The 23,426-nt window shown below is 33.9% G+C and overlaps 1 protein-coding gene across 8 annotated transcripts in view; it reads right to left on the bottom strand.

The window, feature by feature from the left end:
• The window catches only part of NOL4 (nucleolar protein 4), a 356,931-nt gene that overhangs the window by 299,095 nt on the left and 34,410 nt on the right, over positions 1 to 23,426 (bottom strand). For 2 of the 8 annotated variants that reach the window (XM_070627558.1, XM_070627561.1), the window contains exon 2: positions 21,177 to 21,341. The exons of the other annotated variants lie outside the window; for them this stretch is intronic. The gene's annotated coding sequence lies outside the window, so the exon portion shown is untranslated. The remainder of the gene's footprint in view (positions 1 to 21,176; positions 21,342 to 23,426) is intronic. 8 annotated transcript variants of the gene reach the window in all.

Raw genomic sequence — 23,426 nt, forward strand, 5'->3', positions numbered from 1 at the left:
TGCCCTAATGCACAGAGCCCCTTAGCAAATATTGAGAGATTTATTGGTTGCAGGAATTTAAGGAAATCACTAGACTATCATTAGACTATTAAGCTGAGAAAAACTTCAGTGGCTACACATGACAAGCAATACAGACTTTACAGAATTAATTCAGAAATTCACTAAACTGAAAACACCTATAACAAGTAGCAACAATAAACCCTGGAAAGGGGAGAAAATGCTATTTCCAGATTTTCCACATAATGTTATTTAAAATGTCCATTTTTCAATAAGAAATTGAATAATATATTCAAAGAAACAAGAAAGTATTACCTATATGCAAGAATAAAAGCAATCAATAGAAACTGTCTCAGAGGAAATCCAGCTGTTGGATTTATTAGAAAAAGACTTTAAATCACCTATTTTAAATATGTACAAAGAGCTAAATAAAATAATATATAAAACAAAGAAAACTATGAGAACAATGTCACACCAAATGTAAATAGCAATAATGAGATAGAAATTATTTTTTTAAAGAAGGGATCAAAGTGAAATTCTGGATTTGAAAAGTAGAATCACTGAAATGAACAACTCACTAGAGGGGGCCCTGACAGAAGAAAGTAGAATAAAAAAAGGCAGAAACCATTTGAGCAGGCAGAAGAAAGAATCCATGAACATGATTAATTGAGATTATCCATTCTGAGGAAAAGAAGAAAAATAAATGAATAAAAATGAATGGAGCCTTAGAGATCTGTGGGACATCATCAAGCATATAAACAAATGCATAATGAGAATCCCAGATTGAGAGAAGTGAGGAAGGGGCAGAAAGAATACTTGAAAAAATAATGGAAAAAACTTCCCAAATTTGATGGAAAAAAAATGAATCTACATATCCAGAAAGCTCACTGAACTCCAAATAGATTAAATTCAGACAGGTTCACACCTAGTGTTATAGACGAAATTTTGTCTGTCCAAAATTCATATGTTGAAGCTCTAACACCCAAAGTGATGGTATTTGGATATGGGGCGTTTGGAAGATAATTAGGGTAACACAAGGTCATGAGGGTGGAAACTTCATGATGAGATTAGTGCCCTTAGAAGAAGAGATATCAGAGAGCTAGTGCTTTCTTTTCCCACCATGTGAGGACACAGTGAGAAGGTGGCCATCTACAAGCTATGAAGAGACCTCTCACAGAAACTGACCCTCTTGGTACATTGGGCTTGAACTTCTAGCCTCCAGAACTGTGAGAAAATAATTTTTTGTCATTTAAGCCACCCAGTCTATGATATTTTGTTATGGTGGCCCAAGCAGACTAAGACAACAAGATACTTCATTAAACTGTAGGCAGCAAAGACAAAGTGAGAATATTGAAAGCAATAAGAAAGAAGCAACTCATCATAAATAAGGAATCCTCAGTAATATAAATAGTTGATTCCTAATCAGAAACCAAGGAGGCCAGAAAGCAGTGGCCAGAAAGCAGAAAGTCCAAAACCACTATTCAAAGTGCTAAAGAAAAAAAACCTGTCAACCAGGATTCTATACCCAGCAAAACTATTCTTCAAAAGATGGAGAAATTAAAACATTCCTAGGTAAATCAAAACTCAAATAATTTGTTCCTAGCATATCTAACCTAAAATAAAAACTGAAGAAAGTTCTTCAGGCTGAAATTAGGCAGTAACTTGAATCCACATGAAGAAGTAAAAAGCTCTGGTAAAGGGAACTACACAGATAAAAATAAAAAGAGAAGTAAATATAAAACAATGTATGTTTTGTTTATAGTTCCTCTTTCTTCTATGTAATTTAAAATACAGCTGCATTAAGCAATAATTATAAATGTATGTTGATAGACCCACAAGATATAAACATGCAATTTGTGGCAATAACAGAATAAGGGCAGGACTCTTTAGGAGCAAAGGTTTTGTATACTATTGAAATTATGTTGATAAAAATCCTAACTATATTGTTATATAAGAAATTAATGGAAATCTCTACAGCAACCACTAAGAAAATAACTCAAAAATATACAGTAAAAGAAACAAAAAGGAAATTAAAATGGTACACAAGAAAACAACTGTTGAACACAAATGAAGACAAGAAAGAAGAAACTGAGAAACAAAAAAGACATGACATATAAACAAATAGCAAAATAGTAAACAAATAGCAAAATAGTAGAAATAAGTCCTCCCTTATCAGTAATGACATTGTGTAAACAGATTAAACACAACAATTAAAAGACAGATATTGGCAAAATGGATTTAAAAAATCATCCAAAAATATATCCGTAAGAGACACACTTTATATTCAGATACGAAAATGTTGAAGGTAAAAGGATGAGAAAAGATATATCATGCAAAAAGAAAGCAAAAGAGAAGTTAAGAGACTACACCAATATCAGACCAAATAGACTTTAAGATAAAAATCAGCATTAGAGGCAAAGATGGATGTTTTATAATGATAAAAGTGTCAATCGTTCAAGAATATATAACAATTATTAACATATATATGCCAAACAACAGAGCCACAAAATACAAGAAGAAAAAACCAACTGAATTGAGGGGTGTAATACATAATTCAAAAATAATAGTTTGAGACTTCAATACTCAACTTTAAATAATGGATTAAACAACTAGACAGAAGACCAGCACAGAAATAGACAACTTGAACAATGTTATAAACCAACTAAACCTAACAGACATCTACAGAGCACTCCACCCAATACAAGCAGAAATACATATTCTTCTCAAGTGCACATGCAGCATTCTCCATTATAGGCCATATACTAGGCCATAAAATAAGTCTCAGTAAGTTAAAAATTATTGAGATCATACAAGGTATGTTCTACAACACAATATAAAGAAATTAGAAATCAATAACAAAGAAATTTGGAAAACTCACAAATATGTGGAAAATAACACACTCATTGATAACCAATGAGTCAGTACTTTGAGATGAACAAAAATAAAAACATATCAAAAGTTATGAGATACAGCAAAAAAAAGTGCTTTGAGGAAAATTTATTATAGTAAATGCCTACATATAAAAGAAGAAAGATCTCAAATAAATAACCTAATCTTCCACCATAAGAAACTAGAAAAGCAAAAGCAAACTAAATGAAAGGCAAGCAAAAATAAATGAAATAGAGAAAAATAAAACAGAAAAATCAATGAAACCAAATGTTGGTTCATGAAAAAGATCAAAAACACTGATAAATCTTTAGCTAGACCAACCAATTACAAAAAGAGAGAAATTACTAAAATAAGGAATTAAAAAGGGAACATTCTTACTAACCTACACAATTAAAAAGGATTATAAGGGGATACTGTGTTTACCAAATTTAGATAATATAGATTAAAAGTGGATAAATTACTAGAAAAACAAAAACTACGAAAACTGACTCAAGAAAAAGTAGAAAATCTGAATAGACCCATAACAAATAAAAAGACTGAATTTGTTTTTAATTCCCACAAAGAAGAACCCAAGACCTTAATGTTTCACTGGAAAATTCTACCAAATGTTTAAAGAATTAATACTATGCCTTCTTATACTCTTCCAAATACATAAGAAGAAGAAACACTTCCCAAATGATTCTTTAAGGTCATACTACCCTGACACTAAAACCATACAATGACATCACAAGAAAAAACTACAGACGAATATCCCTTATGAATATAGATAGAAAAAATCTCCAACAAAATACTAGCAAGCCAAACCCAACAGCATATAAAAAAATTATATACCACGACCATGTGGGATTTATCACAGGAATATAAAGCTGATTCAACATACAAAAACTAATCAATGTAATGCCTCATATTAATAACAGGAGAACATATGATCATGTAAATAGCTGGAGGGAAATCATTTGACAAAAATCCAACACCGTTTCATGACAAAAAGCTCAATAAACTAGGGATAGAAGGAAATTTTCTTAACCTGATAAAGGGCATCTATGAAAAAACAACCGTTAATATTATACTTAATTTCCCTCATGCTCAGAAAGAAGACAAGGGTGTATATTTCTGCCACTCCATTCAACATTGTAATGGAGGTTCTAGCCAAGAAAATTAGGCAAGAAAAAATAATAAAAAGCACGCATATTGGTAAACAAAGAGGTGAAACTATCTATATTGGCAGATGACATGATCATGTATAGCGAATATCCTAACAAATCCACTGAAAAACTGATAAAATTAATAAATGAGTTTAGTAAAAGTTTCAGGATATAAGATCAACATATGAAAATCAGTTGAGTTTTTAATATGCCAGCAATGAAAAATCTGAAAATAAAATTAAGAAAATAATTTTCTTTACAATACTGCCAAAAAGAATTAAATACTTAGGAATAACTTTAATAGAAGAAATAAGAGTATACTGAAAACTTCAAAATATTGTTGGGATAAGGTAGGCTTAAACTTTATCTTATACCATACACAAAGATCAACTCAAAATGAGTTAAAGACTTGAATATAAGGCCTGAAACCATAAAACTCCTAAAGAAAAGATAGGGAGTGAGCTCCCTGATATTGGTCTTGGCAATGATTTTTTGGATTTGACAACAAAACCAAAGGCAACAAAAGCAAAACTAAACAAGTGGGACTACATCGAACTAAAAAGCTTCTTCATGGCAAAGGAAAACATCAACAAAATGAAAAAACCTACAGAATGGTAGAAAATACTTGCAAATCATACATCTGATAAGGGGTTAATATCCAAAATATATAAAGAACTCACACAACTCAATAGCAAAAAGCAAACAATCTGACTCAAAACTGAGCAGAACATCTGAATAGGCATTTTTCCAAAGAAGACATCCAAATGGCTAACAGGTATATAAAAAGATGCTCAATGCCACTAATTATCAGGGAAGTAAAAATCAAAACCACTATGGGATATCGCCTTACACCTGTTAGAATGGCTATTATCAATAAGACAAGAGATAACAAGTGTTGACAAGGATGTGGAGAAAAGGGGCCCTGTTCACTGTTGGTGGGAATGTAAGCTGGTATAGCCACTTTGGAAAACAGTATGGAGGTTCCTCAAAAAATTAAAAATAGAACTATCATCTGATCCAGCAATCCCACTTCTGCATATATATCCAAAGGAAATGAAAACAGGATATTGAAGAGATAGCCGCACTCCCATGTTCACTGCAGCATTATTCACAGAAGCCAAGGTATGGAAACATCCTAAGTGTCCATTAACGGATGAATGGATAAAGAATATAAGATGTGGTATATAAATATACTCAATGGAGTATTATTCAGCAGTCAGAAGGAAGGAAATCCTACCATTTGCAACAATATGGATGGACGTGGAGGGTATTATGCTCAGTGAAATAAGCCAGACAAAGAATGACAAATACTGCATGGTATCACTTATATGTGGAATCTAAAAAGAAAAGTCAGACTCATAGAAGCAGAATACAAAAGTAGAAAAGTGGTTGCCAGGGATGGAGTTTGGGGGAAATAGAGAGGTTGGTTAAAGGGTACAAACTTTTAGGTATAAGATGAGTAAGGTCTGAGGATCTAACCCAAAACATGCTAACTATAGTTGCTAACAGTGTATCATATAATTTAAATATGCTAGGAAAATATTCTCACCAAAAGAAAGAAAGACAGAGAGAGAGAGGGGGAGAGAGTGAGGGAGAAAGAAAGAATTGTGAGCTGAAGGATGTGTTAATTAACTAGATGGGAGGAATCCTCTCACAATATATATGTATATCAAATCACCCTAATGTATACTTCAATATTTTACAATTTTATATGTCAATCTACCTCAATAAAGCTGAAATCTTTTTGTAAAAAATTTGAAAACAAATCTTTTGTTAAAAATCTTTGCTTTAGGGCTGGCCCGGTGGCATAATGACTAAGTTCCTGGGCTCCACTTCAGCAGCCCAGGGTTTGCAGATTCTGATCCTGGGCATGGACATACACACCACTCATCAAGGCATGCTGTAGTGGCATCCCACATACAAAAGAGCAGAAGATTGGCACAGTTGTTAGCTCAGGGACAATCTTCCTCACAAAAAAAGTCTAAATCTTTTTTAAAAATTAAATAACAAATAAATGGAAATACATCCCAGGTTCCTAAATTGGAAGACTTTATATTGTTAAGATGGCAATACTCTCCAATTAATCTACAGATTCAACCCAATCTATATCAAAATTGCAAATGCTTTTTTTTTGTTTTTAGAAACTGGCAAGTTGATCCTTAAATTCACATGGAAATGCAAGGGACACAGAAAAGCCAAACCAATCCAAAAAAGAATAAAGTTAGAGAAGTTATGCTTTGTGATGTCAAAACTTACAGCAAAAGTACAATAATCAAGACAGTATAGTACTAACATAAACATATAGATCAGTGGAGTAAACTGAACATTTACAAGTAAACCATACATCTATAGTCAAATGATTTTTGACAATGGTGCTAAGACAATTCAATGAGAGAAAGAATAATCTTCAACAAATTGTTCTGAGACAACTGGACATGCCCATGCAAAAGAATGAATTAGATGCCTATCTCATAACATAGCCAAAAATTAACTCAAAATAGATTAACAAACTAAATATAAGTGCTAGAGCTATAACACTCTTAGAAGAAAACAGGTGCAAACCTTTATGATCCTGCTCTAAGTACCAGTTTCTTAAATATGACACCTATAGCATAAGAAACCACAGAAAAAATAAATAAATTGAAGTTTATCAAAACTAAAACATTTTACATGTCAAAACGCTATCAAAGAAGTAAAAGCCAACCCACAAAGTAGAAGAAAATATTTGCTTATAATACATCAGATATGGGTATAGTTCCAGAATATACACAGAAGTCTTCTGGCTCAACAATAAAAAGATAACCCAATCTTTAAAACAGGCAAATAATTTAAATAGATGCTTCTCCAAAGAAGATATACATATGGCCTATAAGCACATGAAATAATGCTCAATATCATAACTCATTAGGGAAATACAAACTGCAAGACGATACTATTCCATATGCACTGGGATGGTTATAATATTTTAAAAAATGGAAAATAACAACTGTTGGTAAGGATGTGAAGAATTTGGAACACTCATCCATTGCTGTGAGAATTTAAATAGTACAGCTACTTTGAAAACAGTTTGGCAGTTCCTAACAAGTTAAACAGAATTATCCATAAGACCCAACAATTCCACTCCTTGGTGTATAGCCAAGAGAACTGAATACATATGTCCACACCAAAATTTGTACACAAATGTTCATAGCAGCATTATTCATCATAGTCAAAAGGTAGAAACTACGGCAAGTGTCCATCAACTTATGAAGGAATAAACAAAATTTGGCATATTCACATGATGGACTATTATTCATACATAAAAAGGAATAATGTACTGATACATGATACAACATGGTTGAACTTTGAAAACATTATGCTAAAGTGAAAGAAGCCCAACATAAATGCTGCATATTTTGTATCATTCCATTTATATAAAATGTCCAGAATAGGCAAATCCATTGAGACAGAAAGTTGATTAGTTTCCAGGGGCTAGGAGGATGGGAAAATGGAGAGTGAATGCTGATGGACGTGAGCATTTATTTGAGGGACGATGAAAATATTCTGCAATTATATACTGGTGGTGGTCGTACAGCCTTGTGAATATACTTAAAACCACTGATTTGGTCACATTAAAATGGTGAATTTTATGATATATAAATTACATCAATAAAATATCAATGCAAGATTACATGTGTGAATGGTTTCATATCTTCATTGATTTATTAGAAACTAAGTGCAGGAAGAATAAAGCCTGGAAAGTAACACACAAACATGTTTAACAGTGAATATTTTTGCATGGTTGAATTAAGGATAACTTTTTAAAATTCAACTTCCTCTTTTTAAATTTTTTAAGTAATTCAATTAAATTTATGATCCCATTATAATACGAAATGAATTTGATAGAAAAAATGGACATCCATTTGCTGAAAAGCACATGAAATTTGACGCACCCCCTCATACTTTATTAACTAATAATGGATCATAGAATAAATGTAAGATATAAAACTATAAAATAGTTTACTAGAAAACATAAAAGAATATCTGTTTACACACCACAGCCAGGTGGGATTTGACCCAGCTGTGGAAAGATGATTCAACATTTGAAAATCAATTAATGTAATCCCTCTTGTCAACAAACTAAAAAAAAAGAGATCATATCAACAGATGCAGAAAGAGCATTTGACAAAAACCAACACAGATTAATAGTAAAAAACTCTCAGTAAACTAGGAATAGAGGGGAACTTTCTCAATTTGATAAAGACTATCTGCAAAAAACCTACAGCCAATATCATACTTAATGGTGAGAAACTCAAAGCTTTCCCACTAAGAACAGATACAAGGCAAGGATTTCTCCTCTCATCACTCCTTTTCAACACTGTACTGGAAGTCCTTGCTAATTCTATAAGGTAAGAAAAGGAAATAAAAGGTATACAGATTGGGAAGGAAAACAAAACTCTCTTTGTTCACAATGACATGATCATCTATGTAGAAAATCCAAAAGAATCAACAAACTACTCCTGCAACTTATAAGCAATTACAGCAAGTTTGCAAGATACAAAATTAACATACAAAAGTCAAGTGATTTTCTACATAATAACAATGAACAAGTGGAATTTGAAATCAAAGATACAATATCATTTACATTAGCACCTCCCAAAATGAAATACTTAGGCATAAATCTAACAAAATATGTACAAAGTCTATCTGAGGAAAACTACAAAACTCTGATGAATGAAATCAAAGAACTAAATCAATGGAGAGATATTCCATGATCATGGATATGAAGACTCAACATTGTCAAGATGTCAGTTCTTCTCAACTTAATCTATAGATTCAATGCAATCCCAATTAAAATCCCATAAAGTTATTTTAATGATATCAACAAACTGATTCTAAAGTTTATATGGAGAGGCAAAAAAACAGGATAGCCAACACAATATTGGAGAAGAACAAAGTTGGAGGAATGATGCTACCTGACTTCAAGACTCACTATAAAGCTACAGTAATGAAGACATCGTGGTATTGGTGAAAGAATAGACAAAGAGATCAGTGGAACACAATATAGAGCCCAGAAATAGACCCCCATAGATACACTCAACTGATCTTTGACAAAGGAACAAAGGCAATATAATGGATAACAGATAGTCTTTTCAACAAAAGGTGCTGGAACAACTGGACATCCACATGCAAAAAAATGAATCTAGATACAGACTTTACACACTTCACAAAAATTAACTCAAAAAGGATTATAAACCTAAATGTAAAACACAAAACTATAAAACTCCTAGAAGATAACATAGGGGAAAACCAAATGACCTTGGGTATGGTGATGCCTTTTTAGATAAAATACCATAGGCACAATCCATGAAGGAAATAGTTGATAAACTGAACTAGATTAAAATTAAAAACTTCTCCTCCGCAAAAACAATATCAAGAGAATTAGAAGACAAACCACAGGCTGGGAGAAAATATTTGCAAAAGACATATCTGATAAAGGCCTGTTATCCAAAATAATCAAAGAACTCTTAAAACTCAACAATAAGAAAACAACTTGATTAAAACATGGCCAAAGACTTTAACAGACACCTCACCTAAGAAGATATATAGAGGGTAAATAAGAATATGTAAAGATGCTCCATATCATATGTCATCAGGGAAATGCAAGTTAAAACAACAGTGAGATATCACTATGCACTTATTAGAATGGCTGAGATCCAGAATACTGATAACACCAAATGCTGGCCAGGATGAGGAACAACAGGAACCCTCATTCATTGCTCCAGAAAATGCAAAATCGTAGCTACTTTGGAAGACACTTTGGCTTTTTCCTACAAAACTAAACCTACTCTTACCACTTGTTCCAGCAATTGCACTCCTTGGTGTTTACTCAAAGGAGTGAAAACTTATGTCCACAGAAAAAACTGCACGTGGATGTTTATAGTAGCATAACTGCCAAAACTTGGAAGTAACCAAGAAGTCTTCAGCAGGTGAATGGATAAATAAACTGTGGTACATCCAGACAGTGGAATATTATTCAGTGATAAAAGGAAATGAGCTATTAAGCCATGAAAAGACATAGGGGAGATGCCTTAAATGCATACTACTAAGTGAAAGAAGCCAATCTGAAAAGGCTACATATTGTCTGATTCCAACTATATGACATTCTGGAAATGGCAAAACTATATAGACAATAAAGAGATCAGTGGATGCCAGGGTTGACGGAAGGAGAGATGAATAGATCACAAAGGATTTTTAAGGCAGCGAAAATACTCTGTATGACATTATAATGATAGATATATGTCATTATACATTTGTCCTAACCCATAGCATGTAAAACACTAAGAGTGAACCCTAAGGTAAACTATGGACCTTGGGTGATTATGATCTGTCAATGTAGGTTCATCCTTGGGACAAAAAAAAAAGTACCATCCTAGTGAGTGATGTTGACAATGGGGGAGGCTATGAATGTGTGGGGGCAGGGGTATATGGGAAATCTCTGTACCTACCTCTCAATTTAGTTGTAAACATAAACTGCTCTCAAAAAAAGAAAGTCTTAAAAAAGAGAATATGTGTTTAACTTTGGTTTAACTAAAGAGCCCTTCGGTGTGACATCAAAATATGATCCTTGAAAGAAAAATTGATAAATTGCACAGAGCAAAATAGAAAACTTTTTCTCTGTGAAAGATATTGTTTAAAAATGTGTAAAGATAAGACAGACTGGGAGAAAACATTTGCAAATCACATTTTTGACAAAAGAGTGTATCTAGAATATACAGAGAACTCTCAAAACTCAATAATAAGCAAATAAATAACCTAACAATAAATGAGAAAATGATCTAAATAAACACTTCACTGAAGAAGATAATGTGAATGCAAAGAAACATAGGAAAAGATGTTCAATATTACAACTCAGTAAGAAAAAAGGAAATTAAAACCACAATGAGATACTACTACACATCTATTAGAATGGAAAAAAAATCCTGATAATGCCAAGTATTAGTGAGGAGTGGAGCAACTAGAACTCTACACTTTGCTAGCAGGAATGCAAATGGTACTGCTACTTTGGAAAACAGTTTGGCAATCTGTTACAAAGTTAAACATGTGTCTATCGTATGACATTGCATTCTCATTCCTAGATATGTATCCAAGAAAATGAAAACATTGGCACACAAAAAAACTGTATGCAAATGTTTATAGCACTCTATTCATAATCACCAAAAAGTGGAAACCACTCAGATATCCTTCAAAAAGTAAATGGATAAATTATGGCATATTTACTCAAAGGAATAGTACTCAGCCCATTTAAAGGAATAAAGTATTGATTCACACACTGTGAATAAATCTCAACTTCATTTTGCTAAATGAAAGAAGCTAGAGCCAAAGGTCTACATATTGTATGCTCCACCCATATAACATCCCGTAAAAGGCAAAACTCTAGGAACAGAGAACTGACCAAGGGTTGCCAGGTGTCGGGGCAGGGAGCGCCCCCTCAAAAGGAAAAGAATGAGGGAATTTCAGAGATTATGGCACTGTTCTACCTTATGGTTGTGGTGCATTTGTCAAAACCCAAAGAACTGTATATCACAAAGAGAATTTTACTCTATGTAAATAAAAATATAAATAAAAATGCATAAAGCATATCTTAGGAATAAAAACAAAATATGCAATTGATAAGAGATGAAAAGAATTAAATAAATGGAACCGCATAAAGGAACTCCATTCCAGTGCACATATGGGCACATACACTTACATACACACAGTACGCCTGGAGAGAAGAGTGGTTTTTGTCTAAACATTGAACATATTGGCCCTGCAAAGTAATTTCAAAGCTTCAACTGAGTTCTTGTAACCACAAAGGAAGGCTTAGTGCTAATTTTGAGTAAGTGCTGAATTGCTCTGAATAAGAAAATGATTTATATCTTTACTATTATTGTTCCAATATTATACAATAATATATATTATTGTATATATGTATATATACTGTGTGTATATATGTATATACATGATATATGTAATAGCATATTATAATTATGTTTCTAAGAAGGACATTTCAATGAAAAAGATAGTAACAGAATGGAAGATGGCAAGCAACATGAAGAGGAGTCAAAGAGCACTTATATGAGGATAACTAATACTTATAAACTGTTTGTATTACTTTGACATTTTCCCAAAAATGTTAGTAAAATCCACAACAAAGACAGAACATGGAGTGTGGCAGGTGACAGTATGGAATTCAAGGACAGGGCTGAGTTCCATGTTTGGGTGATATCAGTCTGATTTGGTAAAGGAAAGCCACAAGGGACAGAGTGAATAGCAAGAATTCTGAGAAGGCAGCGATTCAGGTCCAAAGGTGACATGGAAATAAAAAGCTCTCATGAATTCACAAAAATTTGGGGAAGAGTATTTGACTTTTCAAATTTCAGAATGAAGGCTCAAACCAATCTCATTTAGACGTGAAGCGGAAAGAAATTTCTAGCTGACATACAGGTTACATACGGAACATATGGGAGTAATCAAACTGTCCACTGTCAAACAATTTACGAAAATAAATCACTAAAAACCAAGTGTTTCTATAAAAAAGAAGTGACGATGACATAGAAGTCATAAATTGATGAGACCGAAATTAGGGAAACCAGAAGTTAGAAGTCAAAGGTAGTGAGTAGATTTCAAAATATACTACAAAGCTACAGTAAGCAAAACAGCATGGTACTGGCACAAAAATAGACACATAGATCAATGGAACAGAATCGAGAGCCCAGAAATAAACCCATACATATATGGATAGCTAATATTCAACAATGTAGCCAAGAGCATACAATGGGAGAAAGGAGTGTCTCTTCAATAAATGGTGCTGGGAAAACTGGACAGCCTTATGCAAAAGAATATAATTAGACCATTATCTTACACCATGCACAAAAATTAACTCAAAACGGATTAAAGACTTGAATGTAAGACCCGAAACCATGAAACTTCTAGGAGAAAATATAGGCAGCACACTCTTTGACATCGGTCTTAGCAGCATATTTTCAAGTACCATGTCTGACCAGGCAAGGGAAACAAAAGAAAAAGTGAACAAATGGGACTACATCAAACTAAAAAGCTTCTGCACAGCAAAGGAAACCATCAACAAAATGAAAAGACAACCTAACAAGTGGGAAAAGATATTTGCAAACCATATATCGAATAAGAGGTTAATATCCAAAATATACAAAGAACTCATATGTCTCAACAACAAAAAACCAACAACCCAATTAAAAAATGGGCAAAGATCTGAACAGAGATTTCTCCAAAGAAGATATACGGCTGGCCAACAGGTACATGAAAACATGTTCAACATCATTAACTATCAGAGAAACACAAACCAAAACTATAATGAGATATCACCTCACTCTGGTCAGAATGGCTATAATTAACAAGACAGAAAACAACAGGTGTTGGAGAGGATGTGGGGAGAAGGGAACACTCGTACACTGCTGGTGGGAGTGTAAACTGGTGCAGCCACTATGGAAAGCAGTATGGAATATCCTCAGAAAATTAAGAATAGATCTACCATATGATCCAGCTATTCCACTGCTGGGTATTTATCCAAAGAACTTGAAAACAGAAAGGCATAAAGATACATGTGCCCCTATGTTCATCGCAGCCTTATTCACTATAGGCAAGACTTGGAAGCAACCTAGGTGCCCAGCAAGGGGCAAAGGGATAAAGAAGATGTGGTATATATACACAATGGAATACTACTCAGCCATTAGAAATGATGAAATCCAGCCATTTGTGACAACATGGATAGACCTTGAGGGTACTATGCTAAGTGAAATAAGTCAGACGGAGAAAGTCAAATACCATATAATCTCACTCATAAGTAGAAGATAAAAACAACAACGAACAAACACACAGCAACAGAGATTGGATTGATGGTTACCAGAGGGGAAGGGGGGAGGGAGGAAGACAAAACGGGTGATTAGGCACATGTGTGTGGTGATGGATTATAATTAGTCCTTCGGTGGTGAACATGATGTAATCTACACAGAATTTGAAATATATTATGATGTATATCTGAAAGTTATATGATGTTATCATGTGATGTTACTGCTATAAAAACAAAAATTAAAATTAAAAAAAATAAAGCTGCAAATTAACGAGCATTCAGATAATTAAATTAGGAAAAGAAATGGTTATTAAAGCAGCAATGTTTTGTGAATAAAATTTATAAATCATTTGGCAAATAAACACAAAAAAGTTCTTATTTTGTGTGGAAATAAAAAAAAAAGGAATAAAAAAAAGGTAATGAGTAGAAACCTCTGTGAAGGCTGAACAGTATCTCAGGTTAGGGGTTCAAAATTTTCTTACCTCTCATCTCACCTACTCTCCCACTACACTCACCATTTTGTCCCTAGTTAAGGCTTTCAGTGACCTCACCCTCTGTTATCTCTCCAATTATCAGTCCACTTTCAGTTTCACTTGCTTCCTTACCCTAGGCCCCAATGTTCAACCATTAAAACAATGTCTATCTTAAAATCTGGATAACTTTCTGTCAAGAACTGTGAAGGATCTGAGATTTTGCCCTACTTGCAAGCTAACAATTTAACCTGCCACAGTTTCATGGATGGTGGCAGAAGACACAAGAGTCTTGCATTAGAGACAAAGGACCTTGGTTGCTTATAGGAAGAGCAGTAGCCAGAGTATGAGCATTTGCATCAGTTCCCCAAGCTCCAATTCTCATAGAGCTACAGGAAGAAGGCCTGATGACACTTGCACATGAAGTGAGGTGTATTAAAGGAAAGAAGCACTGAGCTCAGGGAACCTGAATCTTTTTAACGGACAGCAAGCCTGCCTGGACTTTGCCCTGTCAGAAGATAACAACATTATTACACTAAACAGTGAACAGACTTACCCTTTGCTCCAAAGAAAGGCACTATCTCTATCCTCCAAGGCTGTTCACTCTACAAATATTATTTGAAGATACTCCTGAACAATGACAGTCAGTGTCTCTGCTCACAAGACATGCAGAAATGCTAGCAACTCACGAAGAGTTGCCTTTCAACACTCTCCAAATTTCCTCTCTTGGTTTTGGGGTCAAAAATTTACTATAGAAAGTTAGTAAATCACATCTTATAGCATCCTTTATGAATTCACGCAAAAGAATTTCAGGTAGCCCTAACAGACACCATTATTATTTTTATCTTTTGTTTATATTAGAGATGTCTGATTGCTCACCTCTGATTCACAGAGAACCACTGACAATCTGCAAAAGATGGCCTCCTTACTGCATAACTACCCCTAACTGGACCAAATCCCCCTTCCCAAGAATTTGAAATTGAGACAAAAGACAGCCAAGAATTGGTGCCATGGCAAGACAGTACCATGTGCAACCTGAAGGCACAGAAGATAACTAGCAAAGTCTTACATTTTTTTAAAGAAAAAAGGTAATCTTCAGAGAGAAGAATGGAACATTTATGCAGAAGGAAGCATTTCCAAGCCAACATAAATCCCACAAAGGGGAAGAAAAACAAGCTTTCTAACTCCCGTCAGGCCCAACTCTACTCTCCTCAATCATGTTCCACAAAAATTTCTTGTTTCCCATGAAGTTCCCTTCATATCTCCAAGTACTTTCATGTCTTCTTTAGCTTGTGAGAGTGGGTTTGTGGTCTGCATCTATCAATTCTTGAATAAGGCCTGAAAATAATTTACCTTCCCAAGAATGTCATTAAACCACTCAAATCATGATCCAATCTCCTACTTCACTAAGGAGATAAAGGCAATTGTCATCAGCTCCTCTTACTCTACCTCAAAAGATCTGCAGTATCACCCATCTTTCTAGAACATACGTGTGGTAGCAATTTTTATTTTACACTGTATGCCTAATATGATACGACAACTAAGAGTCCTTTGATCAAGGAAAATATTTTTCCCTTCCTTCACGTTAGTTATTAGGCTTATAACTAGCTTTACAACATTATCAGAAATAATCACGCTTGGTTTTGGCAAAGATATCTTCAGTTCTGAAAAATGTCACTTTACTTTTGGAATCTTTTTGGCCTTTCCTGACAAAATGATGCATCGTAATATGGAAAGTGTTATTTTACTCTTTCTCTGAAAGACAGTTTTGGTTGCTCTTCAAGGAGATCACTATGCTTTCCTTTTTGGAAATTTAAGCAAAAATTTTCATGATGTCAAGCAGTGTTTGACAGTTTCATTATTGCCAATGTGCAAGGGAAAGAGGGTAAAAAGAAACACAGTCAAAATCCAATTTTCAGATATTCATCATCACATTTTCCATGTAACTTTTCTTTTTGGGATGCTTGGTGGAAATACTACGCTTGCAAATCCATTTATCCTGACATACAAACACCCGTGTTCTCTATTCTGTTCACTTGTGCATTACATTACTTTTATACCTCAACAAATGATTTTATTCCCCTGGTCCACTTTTGTGAATTTAGGATATAATTCAATATAATAATGTACTAATTTCACTAATACAAACAATAGCATGAAAGCACTTTAGCCAACCTGACCTGCTCCCTGTTAACCAAATGTTAGCCAAGACCAAGTGACCAATACATTCCTCATAGCACCTGAGCAACCAACGATATAATAGTGATGATCCATTATTGAGAATGCAATCTGATGATGACGAAATCATAATTAATCTTGCATGTCATATGTATTAAACGTATTTCAACAAATATTTCATCTCTTTTATCTCTGGAACAGCTAAACTGCCTGTAGGCCATTTGATAGTCAGCCAGGTTGTAAAGTAGGTCAAAGATTTTGCTCTGAGAAACACTCACTATTCTGTTAGTTAGCTACCTGAAGGCAAAGATTTTCGCCCATTCCTTTGACTGTCACACACCTAGACCAGCTGAGAACTAATATATGCCCAGTAAAATACACAGTACTTACCTGTGTATATTTCTTTTGTCTTTTCTTTCCTCCCCCTAACATCCTTTTACTCCAAGAAGACAACTTTTATAAGCATGACTTGACAATCCAATTTGGCCTCTCTCAATTTCTAACCCTTATTGCTACTTCCCTGCTAGAAAATTTTCACTTGTGTGGTAAAAATCTTCAAGTTCAATCTTTCCAAAATAAACTCATTATTAAGTACTGCTTAATAGCAGACACAACTCTGCCTCACATTTCGCCTGCCACTTGTAACACTATTGAACTAGCAATCCAGGCGCAACTTCTGAGTCTTTTATTTCTTTCTCCCTTACCTACTGTCAGTATTAAAGCCCTGTTATCCTTTTAAAAACATGGTTTCTTTTATAATCATGTTTAAATTACAACTGTAATATAAGCTTATTTTAAGAGCTAATGTTATCCAAAGCTGCGTAATAAAATAGTAGATACTTTAACCCCAATCTCCGCATCCTGATCCTTTTGCACAATCAGCATTTAAAGACTGGCCTATGGCACAATGACTATGACAGCAAATTGAATTTTCAAGCTCAAATTCATGCCACACCTCTCTTTCCATTTCTATTTCAACTATCCTTGTTTAGGTCTGCCCTATCAAAACGACAATGTTCTCTGTGCTTGGGTCTCCCCACCTTGCGTATGATCCATTCTGCTCACTTCCACCATACTGATCTTAAGATCATGTTCTATTTTGTCACTTTCCAGTATGAAAAAAATTCACCAATGGCTAGTTAAATAAAGTCTAAATTCCTTATTTTAAAATTCAAGGATCTTCTATAGTTGCTAATGCATAAAATAACAAAAATTTGGACAAGGAATTAGGTGAGCAAACTTATCCACTGCTAATTGCTAGTAATTGATGCTGTCAGTATTTTGGATTTATGCAATTCTAATAGTGTGTAGTGGTATCTCATTGTTGTTTTAATTTGCAATTCCTTAATAACGTATGATGTTGATTATTGTAACAATTTTTGTACACATTATAATCTCCCTTTGGCTCATAAAATGAGCCAAAGTTACTCATATTTTTGTCATCCACTGAATGTAATATAATGCCTTGAAATAATTATTAAATAAATGCTAGGAATGGAGTAAAAAGTTGAAATAAATTAAAAAGGATTGTCTCAGTTGGTTGGAAGGATGAATTCAGTCGCAGAGGAGTCGAAAATGTAACGCCAGAGTTAGTCATGGCTGGAACTGTAGTAATTTTGTATATTTAAAAATATATATTTGTATACTCTTTCTTTGCAGATGATACTCTTTCTTGTAATGAAATAGATCTGTGAGCCCACGATACATGGACTTAATGTACCACTACTGGCGCTTTGCTTGTATAGGCTGAGAGATTAAAGGAAAACTAAGCTATATTTCCAATATGTTAACTCCTATTCAAGACCTCCCAGACCTGTCAATTTGACTTTCAAAGTTAATTAATTCAGCATTTATTGAATGTTTATTTACTAGGCACTATTCTAGAACAAATAATATGCTGGTGAGCAAAGTCAAACAGTTTCTATTAATGATAAAGTTAATGAATACCAAAATATACATTTAAGTTCTTTCCCCCGCACCTAATAAAATATTTCAGAATCATATGCCATTTGGTATATTTTAAATTAATGTTATTCTAGTTTAGAAATAAATCAATCTGAAAAGATTAAGGCTAAAATCCTTTAAACTGAGTTCAAAATATTTACTTCATTTCCATTCCTCATACGCAAAATAAATATATATTTTTAATTTCCATATGGCTGAGATATTTGAATCCAGAAGACTCACATTGACATCTGGAATTAGAGATTCATTTTTAACTATCTTTTTGCTTATTGTTATGACCTCACGAGGTTTCCCATCCAAACTACATACTGGACAACTTGTTTTTGAAAGTTACAATTTAAATAGTAGAGAAAAGTACACACACAAACACACACACATACACACACATAAAAGATCTACTGCACACAAAGAGTATCCAAACAAATTTCAACATCTCTGTTTTGGCAGGAATTCAGATTTATAAACAGCAGACTTCCGTCTGGAATTATTGTCTATATAAAGAGGCAAAACTGATTGATTGATATTCATTCACCATAATTTACAAGAACCGAGAATGCTTATCTCTTGAGAAGGATGGCTAGAGGCCATCTATAACAGATCACATGCAAATAAAAGCTTTAATATAAGTCAAAATAGTCTCTTAAAATGTAATGCAACTGGACAAATGGTATAAATGCTTTTCTATATCTAATACTCCTCTATAAATAATTGTCCAATAACTATAAATTTAGCAAAATTCTATTATGTTTATGTATACAATATTTATGTGAATGAATGTGCTCTCCTTTATATATAAAGGTAGAATTTCCCAGTCACCACGAGTAAAATGTGTGCTTTGAATTGTTGGTAGGATTTATCAATTCATAGTGAGTCATCCTCCTTGCAGTATATACTCATAAACTGAAGGAAAAGGGTCAAGGAAAGAGTCCAAAGACAGTGTTAATATACAGAAACAGCGAATGGAATTTCAGGTTTTGATAGTTTAAAATATAAATAACATTTTTTTGAATATATGTATAACTATGTTTTAACAATAATTTTAAAGTTATTTTGCATGTTATTACAGGCGTATATTTATTTCCCACTCTAAAGAAGTACTATGATATAATTCATATCTGTATAAATAGGAATTACTTTGTATACATACCTTACATTGTTCAAAATTCATCTACCTAGCTACCTATCCCCTTCTCTTTCTCTCTCTCCCTCCTTCTCTCTCGCACACACACACACACATGTGCACTTTTCTCCTGCAATTATTAGCTCCTACAAGGGAGATGCTGTTTACTATGATGGCTAAGACATTATATGTACATATCTCCACAATGTCCAGATTGTATACTAATGCTGTTAAATCTTGGCTAGAATTTTACCTTAAAAGATTAAGAAGCCTTTGTCGACATCTGCAAAAACAAAGAGCTGTCAAGGTATAGCTCTTTGAAACTTACTGTTTTTAATAAAAAAAAAAAAAAAAAAGAAAAGCAGAATAAAAAAGAAGAGAAGAAAAGCAGCAAAACTTTTTGTTGGACTTGTATATTTATCTTATAAGTTAGTTGGGAAAAAATATAACCATTCTCAGCATCACTGAATTTCTTTTTGTTCAAAATTCTAGTATTAAAAGATAGTACACATTTTGTTTTACCTTCTTCATTTTCCAAGAGCTATTATGTTGGCTCTCTCATCCTCAGTAGTTTTTGGATGATATGGTTGTGGATCATTTCTGCATATAATTTAATATAGAAACTGTTCACCTAAACGCTAATGTCTTTTAAAGTGCTAAGATTTAAGATAGAGATATTTAACTGACTCCAACTCAATTAATTCAAATTGATGAAAAGTTTACAGTGAAAAAGGGTTTTCAAATGACTTACCAGAATCTTTGAATGCAGCCTTGTGTTAAGTCATTTACAAATAAAATTGAAAATGACACTTTATCAGAAATTATTGAGAAAGTTTTCATGAAACACTAAAGCTTGACTGCATCATTTTTCTCAAATGTGCATTTTATGGCTGTTACTACTGACAATTGGCATCACCTGAATATGCTCTTTCTCATTACTCTTTCTCAAAATTGAAATTAATAAAAAGAATCTAAGGATGAGTTACAAATAACAAAATTAACATTTATCAGCATAGAAACCTAAGCAGCTAAGTAAAAACAGAAGTTGCCAATCTTGAGGATTCTATTAATGCAAAATAATGAGAAGGCCAAACTCTGTGTAAATTTTCTGTGTGTACTGATAGATGAGGGCCTCTTAAAATCATTCTGCCATGTTTTCCTTTATTTTAAGTCTCAGTGTTTGTAAAACAAATGTTAGTTTTCTCAAAAAGAATGTTATTTAACTTAAATAAAGCTATGTACCTGTGTGTGCCAGAATAAGCTTTTATATTCCCACTGCATTGAGGCCAATTATACCCATTTTACAAATGGTTGTATGCATTTTATTTTCCATTAGCAATGGTCAAGACATCTGAGACCTTAATAAGTGTCATCTTGTCTGGAATTCTTTACTAGCATTGCTTCAGTAAGGTGAAATGTCATGACATTGGCATCAGGTACACAAGTGAATCAATCTTTAATTTTAAAAAAAATCCCTTCCAATATATAAAGAATTCATTTTTCTACTTTCCAAAGTAATCTGCATCCAACTTTCTACTTTAAAAAAATAGATAGGGGCCCACCTGGTGGCACAGCGGTTAAGTTCGCACGTTCTGCTTCTCAGCAGCCCGGGCTTTGCTGGTTCGGATCCCGAGAGCAGACATGGCACCGCTTGGCAAGCCATGCTGTGGTAGGCGTCCCACATATTAAGTAAAGAAGATGGGCATGGATGTTGGCTCAGGGCCAGTCTTCCTCAGCAAAAAGAGAAAGATTGGCAGTAGTTAGCTCAGGGCTAATCTTCCTCAAAATAAAAATAAAATTAAATAGCTAACTATAGAAGACCGTGTAGGAAATACCTATATTCACGAAGACCTAAAAAAGGTAACAAAATATCATTTTTTAACCCAAAAAATGGATCATTATGTGCACGCACCTCTCTTTCTTCTTATGATTGAAAAATGCGTTAACTTTTAAATAATAGAGCCCCTTCAGGAATGTCCATGCTGAACATTTTCTTTCCCTCACGTTCCCTGAGGACACAGAGACACTTATTTGCACTCTTGTATCCAGTTCATGAAATCTTAAAGCTGGGAGGAGATGGCAGCTTAAACGTGTGCGCATACTTCCCCTCATAGACTACTAAAGCCAGCCAACTAGATTATAAAGACTCTATCATCTTGTTTTAATCAAAGTCTGAAAACATCACGACATTTTATGGAATGGCTGATCAGAGGCATTTGAGACTGGAAACCACAAACATTCACAACATTTTCAACTGGGCAGAGTCAGAACCACAAAGTGATTTTAGCCTTCAACAGAATTCAGTAAATAATAAAGTAAACGGCCCGTCCTAGAAGTGAAGTTGACATTATTGAACCGTTGTCAGTAGAACATGAATTTTGATTAGATGTTCACAGCAGGGAGTTGAGGGCCCTCCAGCAAGCACTTCTGAGGAGATTTAGTTACACTTTGTTAACTGAAAAACATGAATTTGCAGCAAATTTTCATACAATGGAAAGATTATTTGGCATTTATAGAATCCAGCAGAAAGGCACTTTTCTCTTGCAACAGTTTAATTTATTTCCATTGACTTTTGCCTTTCTCCATGTAGAGAAGCCATACTTAAACGTTCAAGACACTACATAATATTCAACCAATGAGTGTTTCCTTTCAACTGAATGATTGCAGTTTAATTATATATGGTACAAAAAACACAACATTGTGATTCAGATGTTTCTGATAACAGTCTTTAAGAAGGTTTTGTTAAATTATATTATAGGCTGATATTTTAGAGGTTTTGGAGGTAGATTTCTGCTGCCCTTGCAGTCCCTCAAATGTCCTTAAAGAGTAGCCATAGCTAAGGTTTTGAGTTCTGTTGTTTTTTAAGGAGTGGAGAATATAATGTGGATTTGTACAGGTCCATTACTCGGACGGCGAAAACAATACAAAAGAGCACTAACTCATAAAATTCCAGCATGTTACATGGGAATTAAGCAGGTTTCAATGATGGCCAATATACCATTCCATTTCATTGTGAATTACAGTGAAGAAAATGGAAAGAACCCTGAAAATATTATCTTTATCCTTTTTCTCTAAAGTTCATCCTTTTAAACCAAGAGTAGATGACAAATGGCACTTCAGAGTTGAATAGATCCACAGGTAAAATTTAATCCAATCCCTTTATTTCATAGTTCAGCAAGAGAGGCAAATTAATATTTGACTTGTCTACAATAAACACAGGTGTGGGCTGATAATACTATAAAGAACAAAGCCAGAAGTTTTTATTCAACATTAATTGTATGTTTGCCTTGTGCCAGGGGATATACAATAGTGGGGAAAAACTTAAATTCTGCCTGTTGCATGAAACTTATCTCATGAGATGACAAGCTTTAATTATCACACTAACAAATATATTGTCATAAAGTGAGATAAGTCCTAAGATGGAATGTTACTGAGACAGAAACCTATCTTAAGTCTGCAAGGCATTGCTTGAGATGAGATCTGAAGAATGTACAGGAGTTAACTAGGTGAAAGGGGTTGTGGGAGGGTGATTTCCTGGCAGAGGGAACGACATATACAAAAGCCTTTGTAGGGGAGAGAGCATCATGATTTTAAGGACATGAATAAAGATAGATCAATAGAAATCACCTAATCTGAAGAGAGAGGAAACGGATTAAAAAAAAATGAACACAGCTTCAAAGATTTACGGGAAAATATGAAAAGTTCTACCATATAGATAACTAAAGTCCCAGAGAATGCGGCACAGAAATATTTGAAGAAATAACGGGCAAAAACTTCTCAAAGTTGGTAAAAGACATAAAATTACAAAAAAC

Source organism: Equus przewalskii, chromosome 7 (assembly GCF_037783145.1).
Source record: "Equus przewalskii isolate Varuska chromosome 7, EquPr2, whole genome shotgun sequence".
NCBI classification, from domain to species: Eukaryota; Metazoa; Chordata; class Mammalia; order Perissodactyla; family Equidae; genus Equus; species Equus przewalskii.